This window comes from Mustela nivalis (genome assembly GCF_964662115.1).
Source record: "Mustela nivalis genome assembly, chromosome: 6".
Taxonomy (NCBI): domain Eukaryota; kingdom Metazoa; phylum Chordata; class Mammalia; order Carnivora; family Mustelidae; genus Mustela; species Mustela nivalis.
In genome coordinates, this window is record NC_139025.1 from 106,047,369 (window position 1) to 106,069,576 (window position 22,208).

Below are 22,208 nucleotides of genomic sequence, written 5' to 3' on the forward strand. Positions count from 1 at the left end.
TAAGATTCTTTTCTTAAAAAAATCCCTCACCACTTATATAAAGTCTTTCTCTATTTTTCTTTGAATTTTTACTTTTAAATATTCTGTGTAGCCGATTTTATTTGCAAATTAGAGAACTAAACCATGCTACAGTCAAATGAGCTTTCCGCATTCATAAATCCTTTCTGAAAATAAGTTAATTTTTTCTTAAACTCTGACCCAAGGTAAAAAATCCAAATATTTGTGTGCCTCAGATGTACTGCAAAAAGGCCACCTAAATTAATGAGGTTTCTTGAATTGGTGTATGAAAATGCATTACAAAGCTTAAGAAGTCCAAGAGATTTCTCATGATTTTTAAAGCATTATTAATGATCTTACTATAGGATTAGTCTTTATTTCCTGAAATATTCCTGGTCTATTTATGAGTATATAGGATGGAATTAAAGTCTGAATAGGTGGGCGCCTGGGTGGCTCAGTGGGTTAAGCCGCTGCCTTCGGCTCAGGTCATGATCTCAGAGTCCTGAGATCGAGTCCCACATCGGGCTCCCTGCTCAGCGGGGAGCCTGCTTCCCTCTCTCTCTCTCTCTGCCTGTCTCTCCATCTACTTGTGATTTCTCTCTGTTAAATAAATAAAATCTTAAAAAAAAAAAGTCTGAATAGGTTATTTATTTATTTTTTTTTAAGTTCTGTAGAAGGTCTATTTCCTATTACTTTTTGTAAGTTTCCCTTTCAATTGTAGTTGCAATCTGCATTTGGAGTGAGTGAAGGAAGCTTGAAGAATAATATAATCCCTTATGGTATCTCTTTTAGGGAAGGGGTGGGATCAATGAAATGCTGCATACAGGTTCCTGACAATTTATTCATCTTGCTATTATTGTGGCTGATGAATTGTAGCAAGGCGACTCCTAGGACTTGTGTTTGGCATTTGGCATCTTTAGTATACATTATAATTTCACAATTAATTGTGAAAAAACCCCAGCATGCAAAAGAAATAAGGCCATCCCTAATTGAAAAGTAGTACCTTAAACATACTTCTTAAAAGAAAGGCACTTGTCTTGTTGCAGGGAGCACGGAAAGTAGAGAACAGAAGATGAAAGAGGAAAGGAAAAGAAACCATTGCCCTTTGCTTAGCTTGGTGACCACGTTGAAGGCTCTGATACATATTAGTAGTTGCACATCCATTTTCTCTTTCTTCTGTGTGCTTGTTTAATTTATTTTCATAAGAAAACTCTGCTCTTCTTGTCTGGAGCCAGTATTAAGTAGCTGAAATCTTAAATGATGTGGGTTTAAGATCAAACAGGACCTAATAAGGTGGGATTTGTTTTCTTATTGATCTTTTTGTTGCTTGGGTTTTGCTGACAAGCTGCAAAGTGATGGGGAGGTATTAGGACGGCAGCTCTTCAGAGAAATGTTTTCTTGCCAGGGCTCCATCTTGAAATAGGAGAGCAATAGACTTAAAACAGCTCAAAAAAAGGAGTTCAGGTCTTGCAGAATGGAAGTGGGTCCAGGGGAATGTCCAGCAGCATAAATATTAAAAGTGGAAGATGCTAGCTGATATATTTTTGTTTATTGTATTTTAGGTTCTGGGAAGTTGGCTGACGTCCTTGATTAGAGTTGACCAACATGCCTAATTCAGGCCTAATTTAAGAAACAGAAATCTCCCGACTTTGTGGGAGACACTGGGAAGCAGGACAGGATACAGTTTATGTAAGAGAAAAGCGAAGAGTTTGGTATCTTTTTTTTAAAGTTCACTTAGGAGTCATAAAGACACAAAAACAAAACTATGGAGTTATTTAAAGGAAGCTAAAGGAAATTAAAGTGAGAAAAAAAATTAGTGAACGCATTAAACTCCTTGCCACCAAATGGAAAGAAACAGGTGAAAAAGTTGTCTGGGGGGGGGGGGGAGGGGACTAAAAATAAGTTAAAATAAAAAGTTAAAAATAAGTTAAAAATAAAAAGTTACTAAAAATAAGTCATTTTGGTCCAGTCCTCCAGAAACAGAGAATTGAGTTAAGCTCCCATTTTTGTGGTCTTATTCAGTAGCTTAATTGTACTAGAGGGCATTAAAATCTGTCTCCTGTTAGGGTAGATAATGCATAGTTGATATTCCTATAGGACTAGAAGCACAGCATTTTCATATTATTGGCAAAGAAGAAACTATGTCTATAGATTTTACCCTATATTAGATAACCACTTCAGTCATCCCAGGCATCAAGGATCATGTTCTGCTTCTGCCCACCTTTCAGGGTTGCAGAAAAGCAAGAGGGAAAAAAACACAACAGAAAGGAGTAGCCATTAGAAGGAAAATATTATCCAGGACAGTGGCACTCCTGAAGAGCTGACTTCTAGAGGCTCTTTGGCAAGGTCTTTACAGATGCAGTATTTCTGTCGATCTCCTTCCTGATTCCATCCTTTCTTCCTTTAATGGGCAAATTAGCCTTAGGTTCTTGTTAAATCTCTTCTTTTTGGGAAGAGAAGACTTGTATGTGGTTATGACCAGGCACTACCAGGAGAAAGGTCAGTTATGGAAGAGTGTCCTCATTTGGGGGATCCTTTTTTCCCTTGGGGTACAGCAGTGAATGTCACCAGATGCTTGAAGATCACCTCCTTGCTTGTCCTCACTTTTAAGTACAGTCCTTTGGCATGAAAGGGAGAAGATATTCAAAATTATCCTAGTGAGAAGGAATATAGGATGCACTTAGTTATATGTGGCAGAGGAGAACTTCCTTTGATATTGAAGACGGGAGGGAACTTAAAGGCCAACTACTCCAGGCTTTTCATTTCTCAGATGGGTAATCTGAGGCCCTTTGAAGCTCAGCGAATTGTTCAAGACAATGTAAGTAGTTAGTGGTAGAATAATTTCACTCTTGCAGGGCATTTTTGAGGAGGAAGCTTCTGGAGAAACAGCTATTTTTCTGGGGCTGGGAGGGTCCTCGAAGTAAGAGAATTATGTTCCTTGTTCCTCAAAGTATAGTTAACAGACCAGCAGCATTGGCATCACCTGGTGCTTGTTAGAAATGAGTATCTCAGTCTCTTTTAGATCTGCGGAATTGAATCTGCATTTCAACAAGATGTGCAGGTAATTTCTTTGCATGGTAGAGTTTGAGAGCACAGATGCCCCAAACACCAACTAAAATGATTGCACAGCTCAAAGCAGCCTAATTTCAGCAAGTGTCATAATGACTTCTAAAAGATACTGTTGTAAGCAGCATTTTTAGCTGAGGTGAGTACATTAAAAATGGAAAGATTAAAAAAGTGACGCTGTATAGTGAAGGTGAAGATTGGGGGAAATGGTTGTGTTAAATAGTACAACTTTCTTCTGGTGGGCAGTTGGTTATAGGTACCAGAGTCTTTTAAAAATGTGCATACCTAGGGCTCCTGGGTGGCTCAGTTCTTTAAGCAATTGCCTTCGGCTCAGGTCATGATGCTGGAGTCTCGGGATCAAGTCCCTCATCAGGCTGCCAGCTCCACAGAGTCGGATTCTCCCTCTGAACTTCTCCCCTCTCCTGCTCTCTCTCATTGTCTCTCTCTCAAATAAATAAAATCTTTTTAACAAGATGTGCATACCTGGGCGGCTCAGTCAGTTGAGTGTCCAACTCTTGATTTAGATTCAGGTCATGATCTCAGGGTCATGGAGTTGAGCCCCTTGTCACGCTCTGCACTCAGCCAAGAGTCTGCTTGAGGATTTCTCTTCCTTTCCCTCTGCCTTCCCCACTGTTCACATGCTCCTCTCTCAAATAAATAAGTCTTTAAAAAATGTGCATACCATCTGATACAACAATTTCACTTTCTAGGAAATTATTCTGGAGAAATAATTGGACTAATTTAAAGAGAAGTGTGAATAAGAATGTCATAATGTTTATGATAACTCAAAAAAATTGTAAGCAGTCTAATATCTAATGGTAGAGAATAATTAAGGAAAATTTGAAACCTATAGTGAAGTACTATACAGTTGGGCGCCTGGGTGTCTTGGTTGGTTAAGCGACTGCCTTCACTCAGGTCATGATCCTGGAGTCCCAGGATCGAGTCCCACATTGAGCTTTCTGCTCAGTAGCGAATCTGCTTCTCCCTCTGCCCCTACCCCCATCATGCTCTCTCTCTCTCTCTCTCAAATAAATATATAAAATCTTTTAAAAATACTGTATAATCACTTAATAAATTAGAGTTGCATTTAATACTCCAGAAATATGTTTATATATATATTTGTTGCTAAGTTTTAAAAAACTCAGGTTTTCATACTCTGTATAAAATGGCTCAGTGGGTTAGGCCTCTGCCTTCAGCTCAGGTCATGGTTTCAGGATCCTGGGATCTAGCCCTGCATTGGGCTCTCAGCTCGGCTGGGAGCCTGCTTCCTTTCCCCCTCTGCCTGCCTCTCTGCCTACTTATGATCTTTCTCTCTCTGTCAAATAAATAAATTAAAAAAAATCTAAAATAAAATGATCTCATATCTTGTTTAGAAACAGATATATTAATTTAAAATCCAGGAGGAGCTGCAGGATGAGCTCGGAGCATGGCCAGCAGCCGCAGCCGGGGGGGCCGAAGGGGCCATGGTGATAAGAAGTCCAGAAGGCGAGGCCGGCGCAAGGAAACCTACTCAGTGCATATCTACAAGGTGCTGAAGCAGGTGCACCCAGACATTGGCATCTCTTCCAAGGCCATGAGCATCATGAACTCGTTTGTGAATGATGTGTTCGAACGTCTGGCTGGCGAGGCTGCCCGGCTGGCCCAGTACTCGGGCCGAACCACACTGACCTTCCGGGAAGTCCAGACGGCCGTGCGCCTGCTGCTGCCCGGGGAGCTGGCCAAGCACGCTGTGTCTGAGGGCACCAAGGCCATCACCAAGTACACCAGCTCCAAGTGACCCGGGGCCGAGCGTTTAATAAAGAGTGAACTGCTCCCGTGGGGAAAAAAAAAAAAAAATCCAGGAGACCATGAAGCTTAAATGTTAACAGTAGTTACTTCAGATAGTATTTTTATAGGTAATATTTTTCGTTTTTCTTCATTTTATGTTTTGTTTGTTTGTTTTACAAATAATTTATTAGCTAATCAAAGGTGATAATATAGTAGTTATTTTGGAAGGGTGTTTTTTTCTTTAAATGTTGAATATTAAACAAAGTAAAATAAAATAAATGTTGAATATTTTGGGGTCCCTGGGTGGCTCAGTCAGGCATCTGACTCTTGGTTTCAGCTTCGTTCATGATCTTGGGTTGTGAGATTGAGCCCAACATTAGACTCTATTCAGTACAGAGTCAGTTGGAGATTCTTTCCCTCTCCTTCTGTCTCTCTCCCCAGTCTCGCATGTGTTCTCTCTCTCTGTCAAATAAATAAAATCTCTTTAAAAAACGTGGATAGGGGCGCCTGGGTGTCTCAGTGGGTTAAAGCCTCTGCCTTCGGCTCAGGTTATGATTGGGATTGAGCCCTGAGTCAGGCTCTCTTCTCAGCGGGGAGCCTGCTTCCTCCTCTCTCTCTGCCTGCCTCTCTGTCTACTTGTGATTTTTGTCTGTCAAATAAATACATAAAATAAAATAATAAAAAATAAGATAATAAAATAATAAAATATAATTTAAATAAATAAATAAATAAATAAATAAAAGTTGGATATTTCACTTTCCAAGATATACCCTGAAAGGAAAAACATTTTAAGATCTTGTGTGCAGCCTTTTCACTATACTGACTACATTATATTGAAAATTTCTATTAAGCATCTTTCTCCTCCAAGACTGTGAACACCTTGATGATAGAGATTGAGTCTCTGGCATCATAGCATGGAACTTGGCACTCAGCATGCAGTTAACAAGTGTTTTAAATGGATGAATGAATGGGTAACTGTCTAGAGATTTTTTTTTTCCCCATAAGTGGCTTAAAGTTCTTAGCACACTGGAATTGATTGCTATTGCATATAGATATTGTGCCTGTTGAGATAGCTAAGGAGGGCAAAGTTCTGCCCGACCTGTTGGTTTAGCCACAGTTTCTACTCTGTTTTTTTTGTTTGTTTTGTTTTGTCTGTTTGTTTTGACAGAGAGAGTGATCACAAGTAGGCAGAGAGGCAGGCAGAGAGAGAAGGGGAAGCAGGCTCCCTGTTGAGCAGAGAGCCTGATGTGGGGCTCCATCCTAGGACCCTGAGATCACAACCTGAGCCAAAGGCAGAGGCTTGACCCATTGAGCCACTCAGGTGCCCCTGCAGTTTCTACTCTGGTAATAAATTGTTCCGTGTGGCATGGGCTAGGGCTGAACATGTGAGGTGGTCTGGTTGTAGAGGCCCCTAAAGGCTCAGAGGAAATGTCCAGGAGTAACTACCCTCTGCTCCAGTGAGGAATCCTAGGAGGTGGCGTGTTGTGCTCAAATGGAGTTCACAGGTAGTGGAAACTGGGTTTCCAGGTCCTAGTTTGTTTCATTATACTAGTTAGAATTCTAGGTCTTATCTCATTAGGCAGCAGAATTTTGAGAGGTTTGAACTATTGCTAACTAGTGCTCACTTTGTTTCAGCATTATGCTAAGAAACATTTGCAAACATTCTTTGATCTAATCCTATGCTTCCTTATGAGGGAGGTACTCTTTTCACAGAAAAGAGACTGAAACTTAAAAAGGTTGAGCAACTTGCCCCAAGTTCAGACACAGAGAGTTAGAGCTGGAATACACACATGGGACCCTGAACCCAGAGCCCACTTCCTTCTGTGTTTTAAAGAAGCTGGAGGAAAGGGATTTTTCTCCTGATCTAACACACTTCATTGTGACCCTGCCTGTGGAGATGTCTGTGGGACTTTTTGAATTTCCCCAGTTCTCTCCATAAACAGATTCTATTTGAGAATGGGTTTCCACATTCTGTAGTTATGTATTTTCTTTCTTGCTCTTGGTTCTCAGTGAAGTCACCAGAAAGCCTATTTCATAGCTTAAAAGGAGAATAAAAACTATTTTTAATAAAGTAATTCATGTTAGTTAGAAACAGTCAAAGTTCAAGAAGGTAGTTTGCATACTTAAAGCTAAACCTAGCTTTAAATTGGCTTATAATTTAATTATGAATTAATTTTAATTCATGAAGTTCTGAGAAAATTCATACATTTGTTGAATGTATGTGGCTTGTTTCTTGAGATATTCCAGTTTCTGTATTTGGAAATGTTATAACAGTATAAAAAAATAGGTTCTTATCTGTAAAATTGGAGAAACATTTCTGGAATTGAGTAGTTCAGTAATGAAATACAAATATTTGTTTGGAAATCTTTTTGGCTGCTTTACATTTGGAATTTGCATAGTAATATAGAAGGATCTTGAAAAACATCTGGGAAAGTGTCATGATTTGATCCAAATTATATATCCAAGAGGTTTTAAAATCATATAATGATATAAAAGTACCCTGGGCTTTTCTTAGTACCCCACCCCAAATAGAGTATATCTTAATTATAACAGTTTGTAACATATTTATTTGTGTGACTATCTGATTGATTTGTCTCTGCCACTAGCCTGAGCTTCATGGGAGCAGGGGAGCCACATCTGTTTTGCTTGTCATTGTATGTGCCTAGTCTATAATACCATGTTATGGCATATAAATGAACAAGAATAATAGTGAATACTTGTTGAGCCCTTACTGTGGTTCAGGTGATGTTGTAAGTGCTTAATACTAACTCATGTAATGGAACTTTTGGCAAATATTGCTTGAATGACTTTTATGTAAATAAAAAAGAAATTTGATTTATATATCTGGGAACTTTATTTAGTGTTATGGAGATTTGGGAAACTATCACAGTGAGAACTACAGGACATTGGACTCGACGTGATTCAGCAGAATGTAGCTCTTCTATCTCATACCTGACAAATATTTAAGTTTTCATGTTTTTACATTCCTTTTTATCTGCTGTTTTGCTATCCCCATAGCATATTTTCAAGAAACAAGAAAAAAGGCTAGATGCAGACTACTTAGAGAAATAGAATGGCAGTACCATTAAAATTGGGCTTTAATTTAATTTTTTTAAAGATTTTATTTATTTGACAGAGGAGAGAGATCACAGTAGGAGAGAGGAAGGGAAGAGATCACAGAGAGAGGGGAAGGGAAGCAGGCCCCCTGCCGAGCAGAGAGCCCGATGTGGGACTCGATCCCAGGACCCTGAGATCATGACCTGAGCCGAAGGCAGCGGCTTAACCCACTGAGCCACCCAGGCGCCCCTGGGCTTTAATTTTAATGACGTCTTTGACTAGCAGCCGTGAATGCCAGTGGTGGGAGGGGAGGATTGTTTTTCCAGAAAGTTTCAAGCTGACACCTATGTTGCTCCTGCAGTAACCTCCACTTAATTTATTGTCATTTACTGCAAAAAATTGATGAGAACATAACCTTTGTAAGGTTTTTATGTTTTATTGTCCATAAAAGATAAAATATGGAGTAAAAGGAAGTAAAATAGTATTTTGTTAGGTTGGTGGATGGATTTATGCTTTAACTAACTGATAGAATAATCAAAAGTCATAAAGATCAGAGTCTCTGCCTCCTATCTCTTCTCTTTTTATGTATGCATTCAACAAGCTTCTCTCTGTGGCTGTCAGACTCTTGGGAGCTCACCCAAACACCAGGCCCCCCTTTGTCTAAGGGCATTAACTCAGCTGTTTAGTGAAGAATATCATGGAGGCTTCTGTTGTAGACATTAAGCAATTGGGGTAAGTCTAAATGAATCAGATACTTGACATGTGCAAATGGAATGTTTGTTCACAAGGGACTCTAGGTTGCATTGTGTCTTGAATGAACAGGCAAAAACAAAGTGTGTGAATTAAATTGAATTTTGCAGGAAACATACAAAGTGATACAGATCTTTGGGAATTGCTGTTGATTGTGGTAGAGAAGTGGATGCTGGGAGAGCCCAACCCCTTCAATTTCCTAACAGACTTTCCCTTGCCAAAATAAAATAACAAAACAAAAGATATCAAACAAATTTCAAAGTGATTCTATTTGATTATCTAAGCCAGTCATTCCCAAACTTTAGCCCATACATCAGAATCACCTGAAGAACTTGTTAAAACCCGATTTTTGGGTGCCACCCTGAGTTTCTGATTCACTTGAGATCTGGAGTGGGGCTTGAGAATTTGCATCTCTAACAAGCTCCCAGGTGATGCTGATACTGCTACACTAGGGACACACTTTAAGAACCACTGATTGAGGCACTCAGTTATCCATGGCTTAGCTGGGTAGATGTGCTTCAAGAAACTGTAAGAACCCAAGGAAGATATTTTCTCACTTCAGAAGAGGGTGGCCAGGTGAGTCTATAGGGGTAGGTGTGTGTTTCATCTGCAGGCAAGACAGGGCCTGTCCTGAGGATAAATAACTGCTATACTTTTACACTAGTTAATTATCTAATTAATCAATCTAAGGTTGGGGTGAGGAATAAAATATGCAAGTTAATATCCTAAGTGTTTTTTGTTTTGTTTTGGAGGATTTGCTTCTGAAGTAATATGCTTGCTAGGAGCTTCTTCAGGGTGCCAGTCTGTTTTACTGCTGTGTCCTGGATGTCAGGCACAGTGCCATGCACCAGAACTGCGATATAATTTATAGGATTCAATGCAGAATGAAAATGTAGGGCTCTTTGTTCAAAAGCTAAGAATTTGAAGAGAGGGATAGCAGGATGTTAATCCCAATTCTCTTTAATTTTGAATCCCATTAACCCCTTTTCAGTGCAGGGCCCTGTGTGGCTGCACACATTGAACACCCATGAAGCTGGTCCTGGGTTGTCACCTAGTAGATACTCCATGGGAACAATCAGAGGATCCTCACCAAAGGGTCTCAACTAGAGTGACCAAGAAGGGATTTTGAAGGACTCCTCCCCTCCCCTGCTTTTCTGGTGGAGGCATGTGCTATCATTTTATGTAGCCTTTGTAGTTATTCCCTGCCTTTGCACCTGTTACACCATTGCTAGCAGCTCCGTGAGGTAGGCGTTATGATCCATTAAAAAGGCTCAGCTGTGACTGAGTGATTTGGACCAGTTTTCTGAAGTCTGATGCTTTAAAAATTTTTTTTTTTCTTTTCCCACATTTTGCGTCTCAGAGACATTTAGCTATTTGGCTTGAAAACACAGTCAGTGACACTTGAACAGGAATTTGAACCCAATCTTCCCAAAATCCTGATTGAGCATTCTACTACTTATCCCGAAGAAAGAAAGTTTATTGATTCTGTTTATTGATATATTTGAGCTCTGAAGCTTGAGTTTTGAATCAAGAAGCTAGTTGTCTCTGGTCTGTCCCCATGCGCTATTTAGTTCTGTGAACAAGGGGCTCCTTGGATGCCCTATTAACAGGAGAGTCTGGCCCTTTAAGTTGCTACTGCTGGCTTGGAAGACTTAATCTGAATTAATCCTCCAACTCCCAGTGTTCTTCTGCATTGCTACCCATTGTTTAGATTAAATAAAAATATTTCCTTGTACACTGTAATTCTCTTCTGCCCCCACTGTCCTGATTTACTTCTCTGCACTTTTCCCTGTTCTCCATGGGTGTGAAACTCCATCTCCTAGGGTGTGAAACCTGGTAATTATGGCTGCCATGCCCATGGACTATCTGAGTTTGAGTCATCCTTCTTACTTGCTCTGTGATGTTGGCCATGTTTTTGACTTAACCACCTTTGAGCTTAGTTCTTGATCTGTAAAACAGGAATGATACAATAACAGAGGTTTGATGTGATGATTAAAAGGCATAAATTAATGCTTTTGTAAGAGCAGTACTGTGTTGAGGGATAACCTCCCCCCCCAATATATACCTAGGCAGTGGATCAGATGTATTCTCTGTTGCTTGTTTCACACTTTCCCTACCTCCTAGAAGGAGACTGTTGGAATGTTGCTTCTTGGTACGTCTGTACTGTAGAGCACTGAAGATTTCAAACCAAAACCAAGCCAACTGATGAAAACAATGGAGGGCATAGTGCTGTTACAATTTGCAAAGCAGTAAATGTTTTGTAGGTGCCCTCATATTCCAACAGTGTGAGGAAATGATTATGTGTCCAAGTATGTGTAAAAAAGTGTTTAAAGCACTCAAGAACTTCATTATTAGAATTTCCTTTCCTGGAACACCTGGGTGGTGGCTCAGTGGGTAAAAGCCTCTGCCTTCAGCTCAGGTCATGATCCCAGGGTCCTCTAATCGAGCCCCACATTGGGCTCTCTGCTCTGCAGGGAGCCTGCTTCCCCCGTCCCCCACCCTGCCTGCCTCTCTGACTACTTGTGATCTGTCTGTCAAATAAATAAATAAAATCTTAAGAAAAAAAGAATTTCCCTTCCTCCCTCCAGGTTCCTCAGTCTTCTTGCACTCCACTTCGGGAATGCATTTTGGATAAATTGAAACCTATGGCGCTCAGGGAAAATAATTTTACTTCAGTGCACTCACTATAGCTGCTCATTCTCATGGTTCTGTTTATCAGTTGCCAGTGTTTAGAATGTATGCAAATGTTTACCAAGATCTTGATATGTTTTCTACACCCAAAACTATTTATATAGCTAAAATGTTAAAGTAAATATCAAGGAATGAAATGAAGATAGGTCTAATTCCAGTTGTGTTGTCCTGATGACAGTCGGGGGAATGGAGGCTTTATATCTTTGAGCCTTATGTACCATTTCAGCACCTGCTTGCTTTGTTCCTTTTGACCTTCCTGTACCTATGCAGCAGCCAGTGGTATAGCCATTCTTTTTTTCCATCCATTCTTCCACAAAAAAAGAACCCAGGGGTTTGGGCAGCCATTCAGAGTCCTTGCAATAGGGATGAGATGCTTTGAGTTTTCACGGAGTAGTTTTTTGGAGGATGGAGTTGAGTGAATGGATAACAGTTTCATTGCAAACAGTAAGTTGATATTGCCCATCAAAGCTTAACTGAAGGATTTACTCATTCCAAGGCCTAGAGAATTATTTACATTTTTGCATTTATTAAGTGCACATGAAATCAGGACCATAATTTGGTCCATATAATTTTACAACTTTATGGAAAAAAAAACCACATTGTTAGTACCCAGTGGGAGACCCACTTCTCTTTTGGTGTTGATGAGATGTATGCTATCCCTTTATGATTTGCTACCCTACTCTGTGGTTGACCCAGGTAAACAAAAATGACATAGACACATAAAACCAGAGATAATCTAAGAACTCCATATTGGTATGAAATTCTGTCTCTTCCTCACTGTACATAAAGAAACAGATCAGCCAGTGTTTTCTCCATGAATTTTCCTTCTCTCTAAGCCTTCCCCACCAGTACCCCTGCTCTTCCTTGTGAATTCCTTCCCTCTTAATTCCAGATCTAAACCAGATTCTAAACCAGATTCTAAGACAGATTCTTAGATCCCCTTCCTCTTCCTCACCTCAACATCTAACAATTCGCTAAATATCATTGGTTGTACCTCAACTCTCTCCAGACTCCCTCTCTCCCTTGTTTCCGCCTTCCTTACCTTTATGGAGTCTCCTGTCTGCTGTCCTTCTCTAGTCTCACTTGGGACTATCAGTCCTGTCCTAAACACCTAGAATAAGCAGAGCAGTGCTATGCATAAACTTCATCACTTCTCAGAATTGAGTCCAAACTCCTCTAACAAGGAATAAAGTATTTTTATTGATCCTCCTTTGCCTGCTGCTATAGCTACATTCGTTGGTCTCTCGAAAGCAGCTGGAATGCTACTTTATTTTCCCAAATGGGGCATATTCCCTTCATGGGCCTTTTTTGTAAACTTTTAAAATTTAATTTTATTTTTTTAAAAAGATTTTATTTATTTATTTGACAGACAGAGATCATAAATAGGCAGAGGGGCAGACCGGGGAGGGGGGAAGCAGGCTCCCCACTGAGCAGACAGCTTGATGTGGGGCTTGATCCCAGGACCCCGAGACCAGGACCTGAGCCAAAAGCCGAGACCTAACCAACAGAGCCACCCAGGAGCCCCTATTTTGTGAATTCTTTCCGCAAGCTCTGTCTTAATAACTGTTCTCAGCTCAAAGGTCAGTTTCTTCTTCAAGGCTTAACTGACTGCTCAGGCAGAGTTGACTTTTTTGTCCTTCCTACTTTGTGTGAAAATGTTAAAGCATTGGTAATACTATATTGAACATAGGTTTTAACAGAATACCTTTTAAACATATTTTTATGAACTGTAGCATACATACAAGAATGTGTTAAATATATACGTGTACTTTAAAGAATAACCACTACAAAATCAAATACTTACATATCACTCACCCAGGCCTTGGATATAGGACTTTGACAACCCCCAGAAATCCTCTTTGTTTCCCTCTCTGGTCTCATCTGCTTCTTCCATTCCCTATAGGATGATTATTCTGAGTTTCTTGTTAATCGTTAACTTGTTTTTCTTTGTAGTTTTAAAAAAGATACCACCTAAGAGAGGTTTGGTGTGTGTGTGTATGTGTGTGTGTGTGTGTGTGTGTGTGTGTTTATATCTATTCCTGGGCGACATATTGTTTAATTGGGTCTGTTTGTGAACTTTATATAAATGGAATTGTTAAATTGTAACCATTTATGACTTGCTTTTTTCATTATTGTGTTTATGAGATTTATTCAATTATGTGTTGTCATGATTCATTTTTTCATGGTTATATAAACTCCATTTTACAAATACATCCTATTTTATTTACTGACTCTATTGTTGATGACTTGTTTGTAGGTTTTGCAATTATGAACAAGCTTCCTCTTAAGATTTTTGCACATGTTTTTTGGCACAGATGTAAGACTGACATGAGGAGATATATGTCTCTGTGTGTGTGTGTCTGTGTGTATGTGACTGGAAGCAGGACATCTGGGTAGAATATATATGCAGATTCACCTTTACCAGCTATTTCCAAACATTTGCCGAAGTACTTGTATCAAGTACTGTCTCTTTTATTTTGTTTTCTCTAGTACCTAGGACAGTGAATCACCAAACATTCAATATATACTCACTAAGTGAAAACAGAATGACAAAGTAGGTGTTACGTCATAGCCCTTATGTATGAATAGCTCTAGGAAATAAAGACAGAGCACCTTTTCCTGATAGAAAAGCACCTACCTGATAGAGTAGGCCTGTTAGTATTGTATAGAATGATATCTTTTAATAATGATATTTAGATAGGAGTGATATAATTGTAAGGTCTCATACCACTTAAAATTTTTTTTTTTACTTCCCTTCATCTTTTTCTTCTTCTTCTTCTTTTTTTAAAAATTATGTTCAGTTAGCCACTGCATAGTACATCATTAGTTTTTGATTTAAGAGGATTCTTAGAAGATGCAGGTGAGGGCGCCTGGGTGGCTCAGTGGGTTGGGCCACTGCCTTCGGCTCGGGTCATGATCTCAGGGTCCTGGGATCGAGTCCCGCATCGGGCTCTCTGCTCAGCAGGGAGCCTGCTTCCCTCTCTCTCTGCCTGCCTCTCTGTCTACTGCGATCTCTCTCTGTCAAATAAATAAATAAAATCTTTAAAAAAAAAAAAAAAAGAAGATGCAGGTGAAATTATGACTGTAGCAGGCAGGAACTACCTGTGTTAAACTGTAGTTGGGTCCCAACTACAGTTAATAATCTTTTCCCAAATTACTAAGGAGCTGGATCTTGGAAATTAACTTGTCTTGGAATGTGGGTCTTTCTCCAATGCATCTTCTGGAGCTTGGAGTAGTATATAGATCTTTGACAGAGAAAATCAGTGCCTCTAGAATGAGTGTAGAGACTACATATTTATAATGCTACACAGGGAAAGACACAGATGGACTTATGTGTAGCCAAGCACTGCTAAGCAATTAACACGCAGGTCATAAATTGGCATAAACCATGAATTTAATTGTGTTCCTTGAAATACCTTTCCATAAACAATATATTAGGGATCCCTTCTCTTATCCAAACCTTATTTTTTTTTTTAAAGATTTTATTTATTTATTTGACAGATAGAGGTCACAAGTAGGCAGAGAGGCAGGCAGAGAGAGAAGGGGAAGCAGGCTCTCCACTGAGCAGAAAGCCCGATGTGGGGCTCGATCCCAGGACCCTGGGATCATGCCCTGAGCCAAAGGCAGAGGCTTTAACCCACTGAGCCACCCACGCGCCCCTTATCCAAACCTTATTTAATAAATTGGTTCTTTATGAGGCATCTGGTTGGCTTAGTTGGTTAAGGCTCTGACTCTTGATTTCGGCTCAGGTCATAACCTCGGGGTTGTGAGATTGAGTCATGTGTCCAGTTCCACACTGGGTGTGGAGCCTGCTTAAGATTCTCTTTCTCTGGGGCACCTGGGTGGCTCAGTGGGTTAAGCCTCTGCCTTCGGCTCAGGTCATGATCTCAGGGGTCTAGGATCAAGCCCTGCATCGGGCTCTCTGTTCTGCAGGGAGCCTGCTTCTCCGTCTCTCTCTGCCTGCCTCTCTGCCTACTTGTGATCTCTCTCTGTCAAATAAATAAATAAAATCTAAAAAAAAAAAAATTCTCTCTGTCTCCCTTTTCTCCTCTTCCTCTTCTTCTTCTTTTTAAAGATTTTATTTATTTTTGAGAGAGAGAGAGAGAGAGAGCGAGCGAGCGAGCAGGGGGAGGGGAAGAGGGAGAGGAAGAAGCAGACTCCCTGCTGAGCGAGGAGCCTGATTCCAGGACCCTGGGATCATGACCTGAGCTGAAGGCAGAGGCTTCACCCAACCAAATGAACCATACAGGTGCCCCCCAACCTTCTCTTAAAAAAATTTTTTTTTGAAAAAAAATCAGTTCTTCTGAAAAAAAAAATCTTGTTATTTAAAAATAATTTTGGGTTTAAAAAAGAGTTACAAAAATAGGGAGTTCCTGAATACACTTCACTCAGCTTCTGTTGATATTAACAACATCTTATATAACCATGGTACACTTATCAAAACTAAAAAAATTAACATTGATGCAATACTAGTAACTAAATTATAGACTTTATTCTCATATTACTGATTTTTCCACAATGTTCTTTTCCTATCCAGCACACTGTCTAGGATACCATTTGTATGTAGTTGTCCTGTCAGTTTCAGTCTGTGACAGTTTCTCAGTATTTCTTTTTTTTTCATGATGTTGGTCCATTTGAAAAGTATCACTTAAGTTTTTTAATAGAATGTTCCTCAGTTTGGGTTTGTCTGATATTTTCTCATGATTAGACTGGATTATGGATTTTGGGGAAGAAGATAGAAGTGAAGGTATCCTTATCACACCAAGTGAGAGGTAGATACTATTAGTATGACTTACCATTAGTGATGCTACCTTGATCATTTATTTAAGGTGTTGTCTGCCAGGTTTCTCCCCTGTAGAATTACAACTTTCCCTTTCCAAATTCTGATCAGTTGATGAAAGTCACTAAGTCCAGCCCACACTCAAGGAGGGGAGAATTAAAATCTACTTCCTGGGGCACCTGGGTGGCCCAGTCAGTTAAGCATCTGCCTTTAGCTCAGGTCATTATCTCAGGGTCCTGGGATGGAGCCCTGAGGTAGCCCAGCAGGTACCATGCTTCTTCCTCTTCTTCTGCCCCTCACCCTGCTTGTGCTCTCTCTATCAAATAAATAAAATCTTAAAAAGACCCCCCCCCCCAAAAAACCTCTACTTCCTGGAATGAAGAGTAAAGAATTTGTGGGTATATATTAACACCACCACAATGATTAATAAATATTTTGGAGGATACTTTGAGGTTATGCAAATATCCCTTTTCTCCAAATTGGTTCATATATCTAAGGCAGAAAATATACCATCCAAAACCTTAAGAACAGAAATCAATCAAAAGAAAATTTTGACAATAAAACGTCCCTTGTTTTTTTTGAGAGAGAAAAAGAGTGTGTGTGAGCAGGCAATGGGTGAGGAAAAGGGCAGAGAGAGGGAGAGAGAATCTTAATCAGATTCCCTGAGCATGGAGCCTGAGCCCAAGAATCTGAGATCATGACCTGAGCTGAAATCAAGAGTTGGATGTTTACCTGACTGAACCACCCAGTCACCCCAAAAGTCCCCCCCCTTTTTTTGCTCAATAGGTAATAACCAACTAACTCCCATTTTTTCAAGCTTGTGCTGAAAAGATTTTTCTTGGCTTAAAAGTTGAGCAGTTGAAATCTGTCATAGAAGGAATGAACCAAACAAAAGACTCCTTTATATCCGGATTCTGTGGATTACTTCTAGACAATTATACCTCCTCTTATTTAATTGGTATTGATGACATCTATTTCCAACTTTGTTTTGAGATACAGAGAGTTGGACTTTTTTTTTTTAGTATTTTTTTAAATAAAATAGAAATATTAAGTAGCAAGCATGCATAATTTCTTTAGACAGAGAAAGAAGTAAACATTTCATTTTCCTGTATTTGTCTGTTATCATTTCAGATAAGATTCTGCAGGTCTTAGGAACCCCAGTGACAATTAATCATGCCTCTGTTTTTTCTAAGAGAAGAAAATGACCAAGAATACCCCCAATATACAATTACAACTTTCCCAAAGGTTTCCTGGCACAGAAGGAAACTTCATATTATTAGCTTGTGAGTCTAGACAAACTCTTAATTTTATTTATTTATTTATTTATTTATTTTTAAATTCTTCATTTTAATGCCAAGGAAAAGTTCTACTAAAATAATCTCTTAAACTTTTGCCTAAGTTTTCTAGAAAATCATTCAGTAAATTTCAGAAAATTATTTTTATAAAAATTATGTTCAGTTACACACTGTATAGTAGTACATCATTAGTTTTCAGTGTAGCATTCAGTGATTTGTTAGTTATGTATAACATCCAGTGCTCCTAACATGTGCCGTCCTTAATACCCATCATCCTGTTACCCTCTTCCCCTAATCCTCTCTCCTCTGAAACCTTCAGTTTGTTTCCTGGGATCCACAGTCCCTCATGGCTTATCTCCCTCTGATTTCTCCCACTTTAGATTTCCCTCCCTTCCCCATGGTCCCTGTGTTATTGCTTATGTTCTACATATGAGTGAAACCATATGATAATTGTCTTTCTCTGCTTGACTTACTTCACTTAGCATAATCCCCTCTAGTTCTGTCCATGTTGATGCAAATGGTGAGATTCATCCTTTCTGATGACTGAATAATATTCCATTGTATGTATGTACCACGTCTTCTTTATCCATTCATCTGTTGAAGGGCATCTTGGCTGCTTTCATAGTCTGGCTATTGTGGACATTGCTGTTATGAACATTGGGGTGCATGTACTCCTTCTTTTCACTACATCTGTATCTTTGGGGTAAATACCTAGTAGTGCAATTCTGGGTCATAGGATAGCTCTATTTTTAACCTCTTAAGGAATGTCTGTACTGTTTTCCAGAGTGGCTATACCAGCTTGCATTCTCACCAACAGTTTAAGAGGGCTCTCCTTTCTCCATATGCTCGCCAACATTTGCTGTTTCCTGTTTTGTTAATTTTTGCCATTCTAATGGTGTAAGGTCTTATCTCATTGTGGTTTTGATTTGTAATTCTCTGACCAGGGATGTTGAGAATTTTTTCATGTGTCTGTTAGCCATTTCTATGTCTTTTTTGGAAGAATGTCTGTTCATATCTCCTGCCCATTTTTTGACCGCGTTATTTGTTTTTGATGGTTGAGTTTGAGATGTTCTTTATAGATCTTGAATACCAGCCCTTTATCTATAATGTCATTTGCAAATATCTTCTCCCATTCTGAGGGCTACCTCTTCGTTTTGTTGACAGTTTCCTTTGCTGTGCAGAAGCTTTTTATCTTGATGAACTTCCAAAAGTTCATTTTTCTTTTGTTTCACTTACCTTTAGAGATGTATCTTGAAGGAAGTTACTGTGGCCGATGTCAAAGAGGTTACTGCCTATGTTCTCCTCTAGAATTCTGATGGATTCCCGTCTCACACTGGGGTTTTTCATTCATTTTGAGTTTATCTTTGTGTATGGTATAAGGGAGTGGTCCAGTTTCATTCTTCTATATGTAGCTGTCGGGTTTTCCCAGTAGCACTTATTGAGAAGACTTTTTTCCATTGGCTATTTTTTCCTGATTTGTCAAAGATTAGTTGACCATAGAGTTGAAGGTCCATTTCTGGACTCTCTCTTCTGTTCCATTGGTCTACGTGTCTGGTTTTGTGCCAATACCATGCTCTCTTGGCAATCACAGCTTTGTAATATTGCTTGAAGTTAGGCTAGATGATATCCCCAGCTTTGTTTTTCTTTTTCGTCATTCCTTTGGCAATTTGGGGGTCTTTTCTGGTTCCATACAAATTTTGATTGTTTGTTTCAACTTTTTGAAAAATGCCAGTGGTATTTTAATAGGGATAGCATTAGAAGTGTAAATTGCTCTGGACAGGATAGATATTTTAACAATGTTTATTCTTCCAGTCCATGAGCATGGAATGTTTTTCCATCTTTTTGTGTCTTCCTAAATTTCTTTCATAATATTCTGTAGTTTCTAGAGTATAGATCCTTTATCTCTTTGGTTAGGTTTGTTTCTAGGTATCTTATAGTTTTTGTTGCTATTATGATTAGAATTGATTCCTTAATTTCTCTTTCTACATTTACATTGTTAGTGTATAAGAAATCAGTGAGGGGCGCTTGGGTGGCTCAGTGGGTTAAAGCCTCTGCCTTCAGCTCAGGTCATGATCCTAGGGTCCTGGGATCGAGCCCCATATTGGGCTCTCTGCTCAGCATGGAGCCTGCTCCGCCCCTTCCACCTGTCTCTCTGCCTGCTTGTGATCTCTGTCAAATAAATAAATAAAATCTTAAAAAAAAAAAAGAAGCTGATTTCTGTGCATTGATTTTTGAATCCTGCCACATTACTGAATTGCTATATTAGGTCTCATAATTTGGGGGTGGAATCTTTTGGGTTTTCCACATGAAGTATCATGTTGTCTGCCGAGAAGGAGAGTTTGACTTCTTCTTTGCCAATTTGGATGCCTTTTATTTTTTTTTTTTTGTCCGATTGCTGAGGCTAGGACTTCTGACACTATGTTGAACAATAGTGGTGAGAGTGGGCATCCCTATCATGTTCCTGACCTCAAGAGAATCTCTCTCAGCATTTCGCCATTGATAATGATATTCACTATGAGCTTTTTATAGTTGGTTTTTATGGTACTGAGGAATGTTCCCTCTATTCCTATACTCTGAAGAGTTTTAATCAGGAACGGATATTGTATTATGTCAAATGAGGCCATTTTTTTCTGCACCAGTTGAGAAGATGATATGTTTCTTGTCTCTTCTTTTATTGATGTGTTCTATCACATTGAGTGATTTGTGAATGTTGAGCCACCCTTGCATCCCAGGCATAAAACCCACTTGATCATGGTTAATAATCCTCTTAATGTACTGTTGGATCCTATTATCTAGGATCTTGTTGAGTGTTTTGGCATCCATGCTTCTCAGGGATATTGGTCTGTAATTCTCTTTCAATGGGGTCTCTGGTGTTGGGGTCAGGGTAATGCTGGCTTCATAGAAGGAATTTGGAAGTTTTCCTTCTGTTTCTAGTTTTTGGAACAGCTTCAGTAGAATAGGTATTATTTCTTCTTTAAATGTTTGGTAGAATTCTCCTGGAAAGCCATAGAAAATTACTTAAAAAAAAAATGGGGTTATATATTTTGCGTCTAAGCCAGAGGTTTCTAGCATAGGGTGTCTTAATTCTTTCAGTTTGGGTTCTTATTTGCTAGCTTCAGAAACTAATTCTGCTTCTTTTAAGCCAGAAAGGAATCTATTAAAAGAATATTGGATAAGGACTAAGAAGAGGTTGGGAGCTGGCTGTGCAGCCAGAAACTGTACCTCTAGTAAGGCTGCAGAGCTGATCAATGAGAGCACTGCTGCTGACACTCTGACTGTATGGATCCTGGGCCATCCCTAGTTCTTTGGGTTACTAAGCTTCCAATTCTGGGTCTAGGTCAGATGTATCTTATTAGCAAAGTTTGACCTATTTCCGTACCAGAGCTGCCAAGAAATCTGGAAAGGTGACCATCTCCAGTGGTGGATATGCTATGACTCACTTGGTATGGAGTTTCCCAAGCATAGGAAGAAGACTAAGATACTTACAGCCAAAATGAATGACCAATGTTTACTATAGACCCTCATGGATGGGGTCCCTCTAGCTGTGAAGTTCCTCTGATTATCAAATAAGTCTTTTTTTTTTTTTTTAAGATTTTATTTTTTATTTGATAGACAGAGATCACAAGTAGGCCGGGAGGCAGGCAGAGAGAGAGAGGAAGGGAAGCAGGCTCCCTGCTGAGCAGAGAGCCCGATGTGGGTCTCGATTCCAGGACCCTGGGATCATGACCTGAGCTGAAGGCAGAGACTTTAACCCACTGAGCCACCCAGGCACCCCCCCCTTTTTTTTTTTAAAGAACTACTGCTTTAAATGCTCTACGATAAATGTGTATTATGGGCCACCTGCGTGGCTCAGTCATTAAGCATCTGCCTTTGGCTCAGGTCATGATCCCAGGGTCCTGGTCTGGAGCCTGGCATCAGGCTCCCTGCTCAGTGCGAAGCCTACTTCTCCCTCTCCCACTCTCCCTGCTTGTGTTCCCTCTCTCACTGTGTCTTTTTCTATCAAATATATAAATAAAATCTTAAAATTAAAAAAAAAAAAGGTTTTTCTCTGGATCATGGGGTGGAGCCTCTGGGCAAGAACCCTGCTTAGGATTCTTTCTCTGCCCCTCCTTTCTCTCCCTCTACCCCATCTTTTAAAATAAATAAATAAATAAATAAATAAATATGATGTAAGAAAACCATAAAAAATTGATTATCTTCCTAAACTACATGCTGACTTTTTAAATGTGATTACTGTTAATGCTGTCTCAGTATTTTTTCTTCTTTAGAGTCTAGTCTGAATATCTTTTTGGATTTTCTGATATTTGCTTCAGATTTTTTTAAAATTAAAATTAAAATTTTTTGAAAGATTTTTAAAATTTATTTGACAGTGAGAGCAAGAGAGGGAACACAAACAGTGGGAGCGGGAGAGGGAGAAGCTAGCTTCCCGCTGAACAGTGAGCCCAATCCAGGGTTCGATCCCAGGGTCCTGGGACCATGACCTGAACTGAAGGCAGACGCTTAACAACTGAGCCATCCAGGTGCCCCTGCTTAAGATTTTTTTTTTTAAAGGAGACAGAGTTTATTGAATATATCTCAAGGGAGCAGTGGGCGAGACAGCAAAGAAGAGAATATCTGCCACAAGGCAGTGATTGCGGGGCTGTAGTTAAAGGCGGAAAGATGAGGAGGTCTGGGAACCTGGAATTTTCCTTTTTTGGTACCTGTATCCGGGTGTAAGTAACCCATTGGTCAGCTAGGGCTTCTGGATATTTTTGAGGTGGGTCTCCTAATGGGCATGTTTGTATTCAGCCAGAGGGTTAGGGGTC

General features: G+C 39.6%; 1 pseudogene across 1 annotated transcript; it reads left to right on the forward strand.

Annotated features, from left to right (window-relative positions):
* Positions 1–4,476: 4,476 nt before the first annotated feature.
* LOC309866232 (histone H2B type 2-K1 pseudogene) lies at positions 4,477–5,380 on the forward strand (annotated as a pseudogene). The gene has a single exon. The product of its transcript is annotated as a histone H2B type 2-K1 pseudogene (transcript).
* The last annotated feature ends 16,828 nt before the right edge of the window (positions 5,381–22,208 follow it).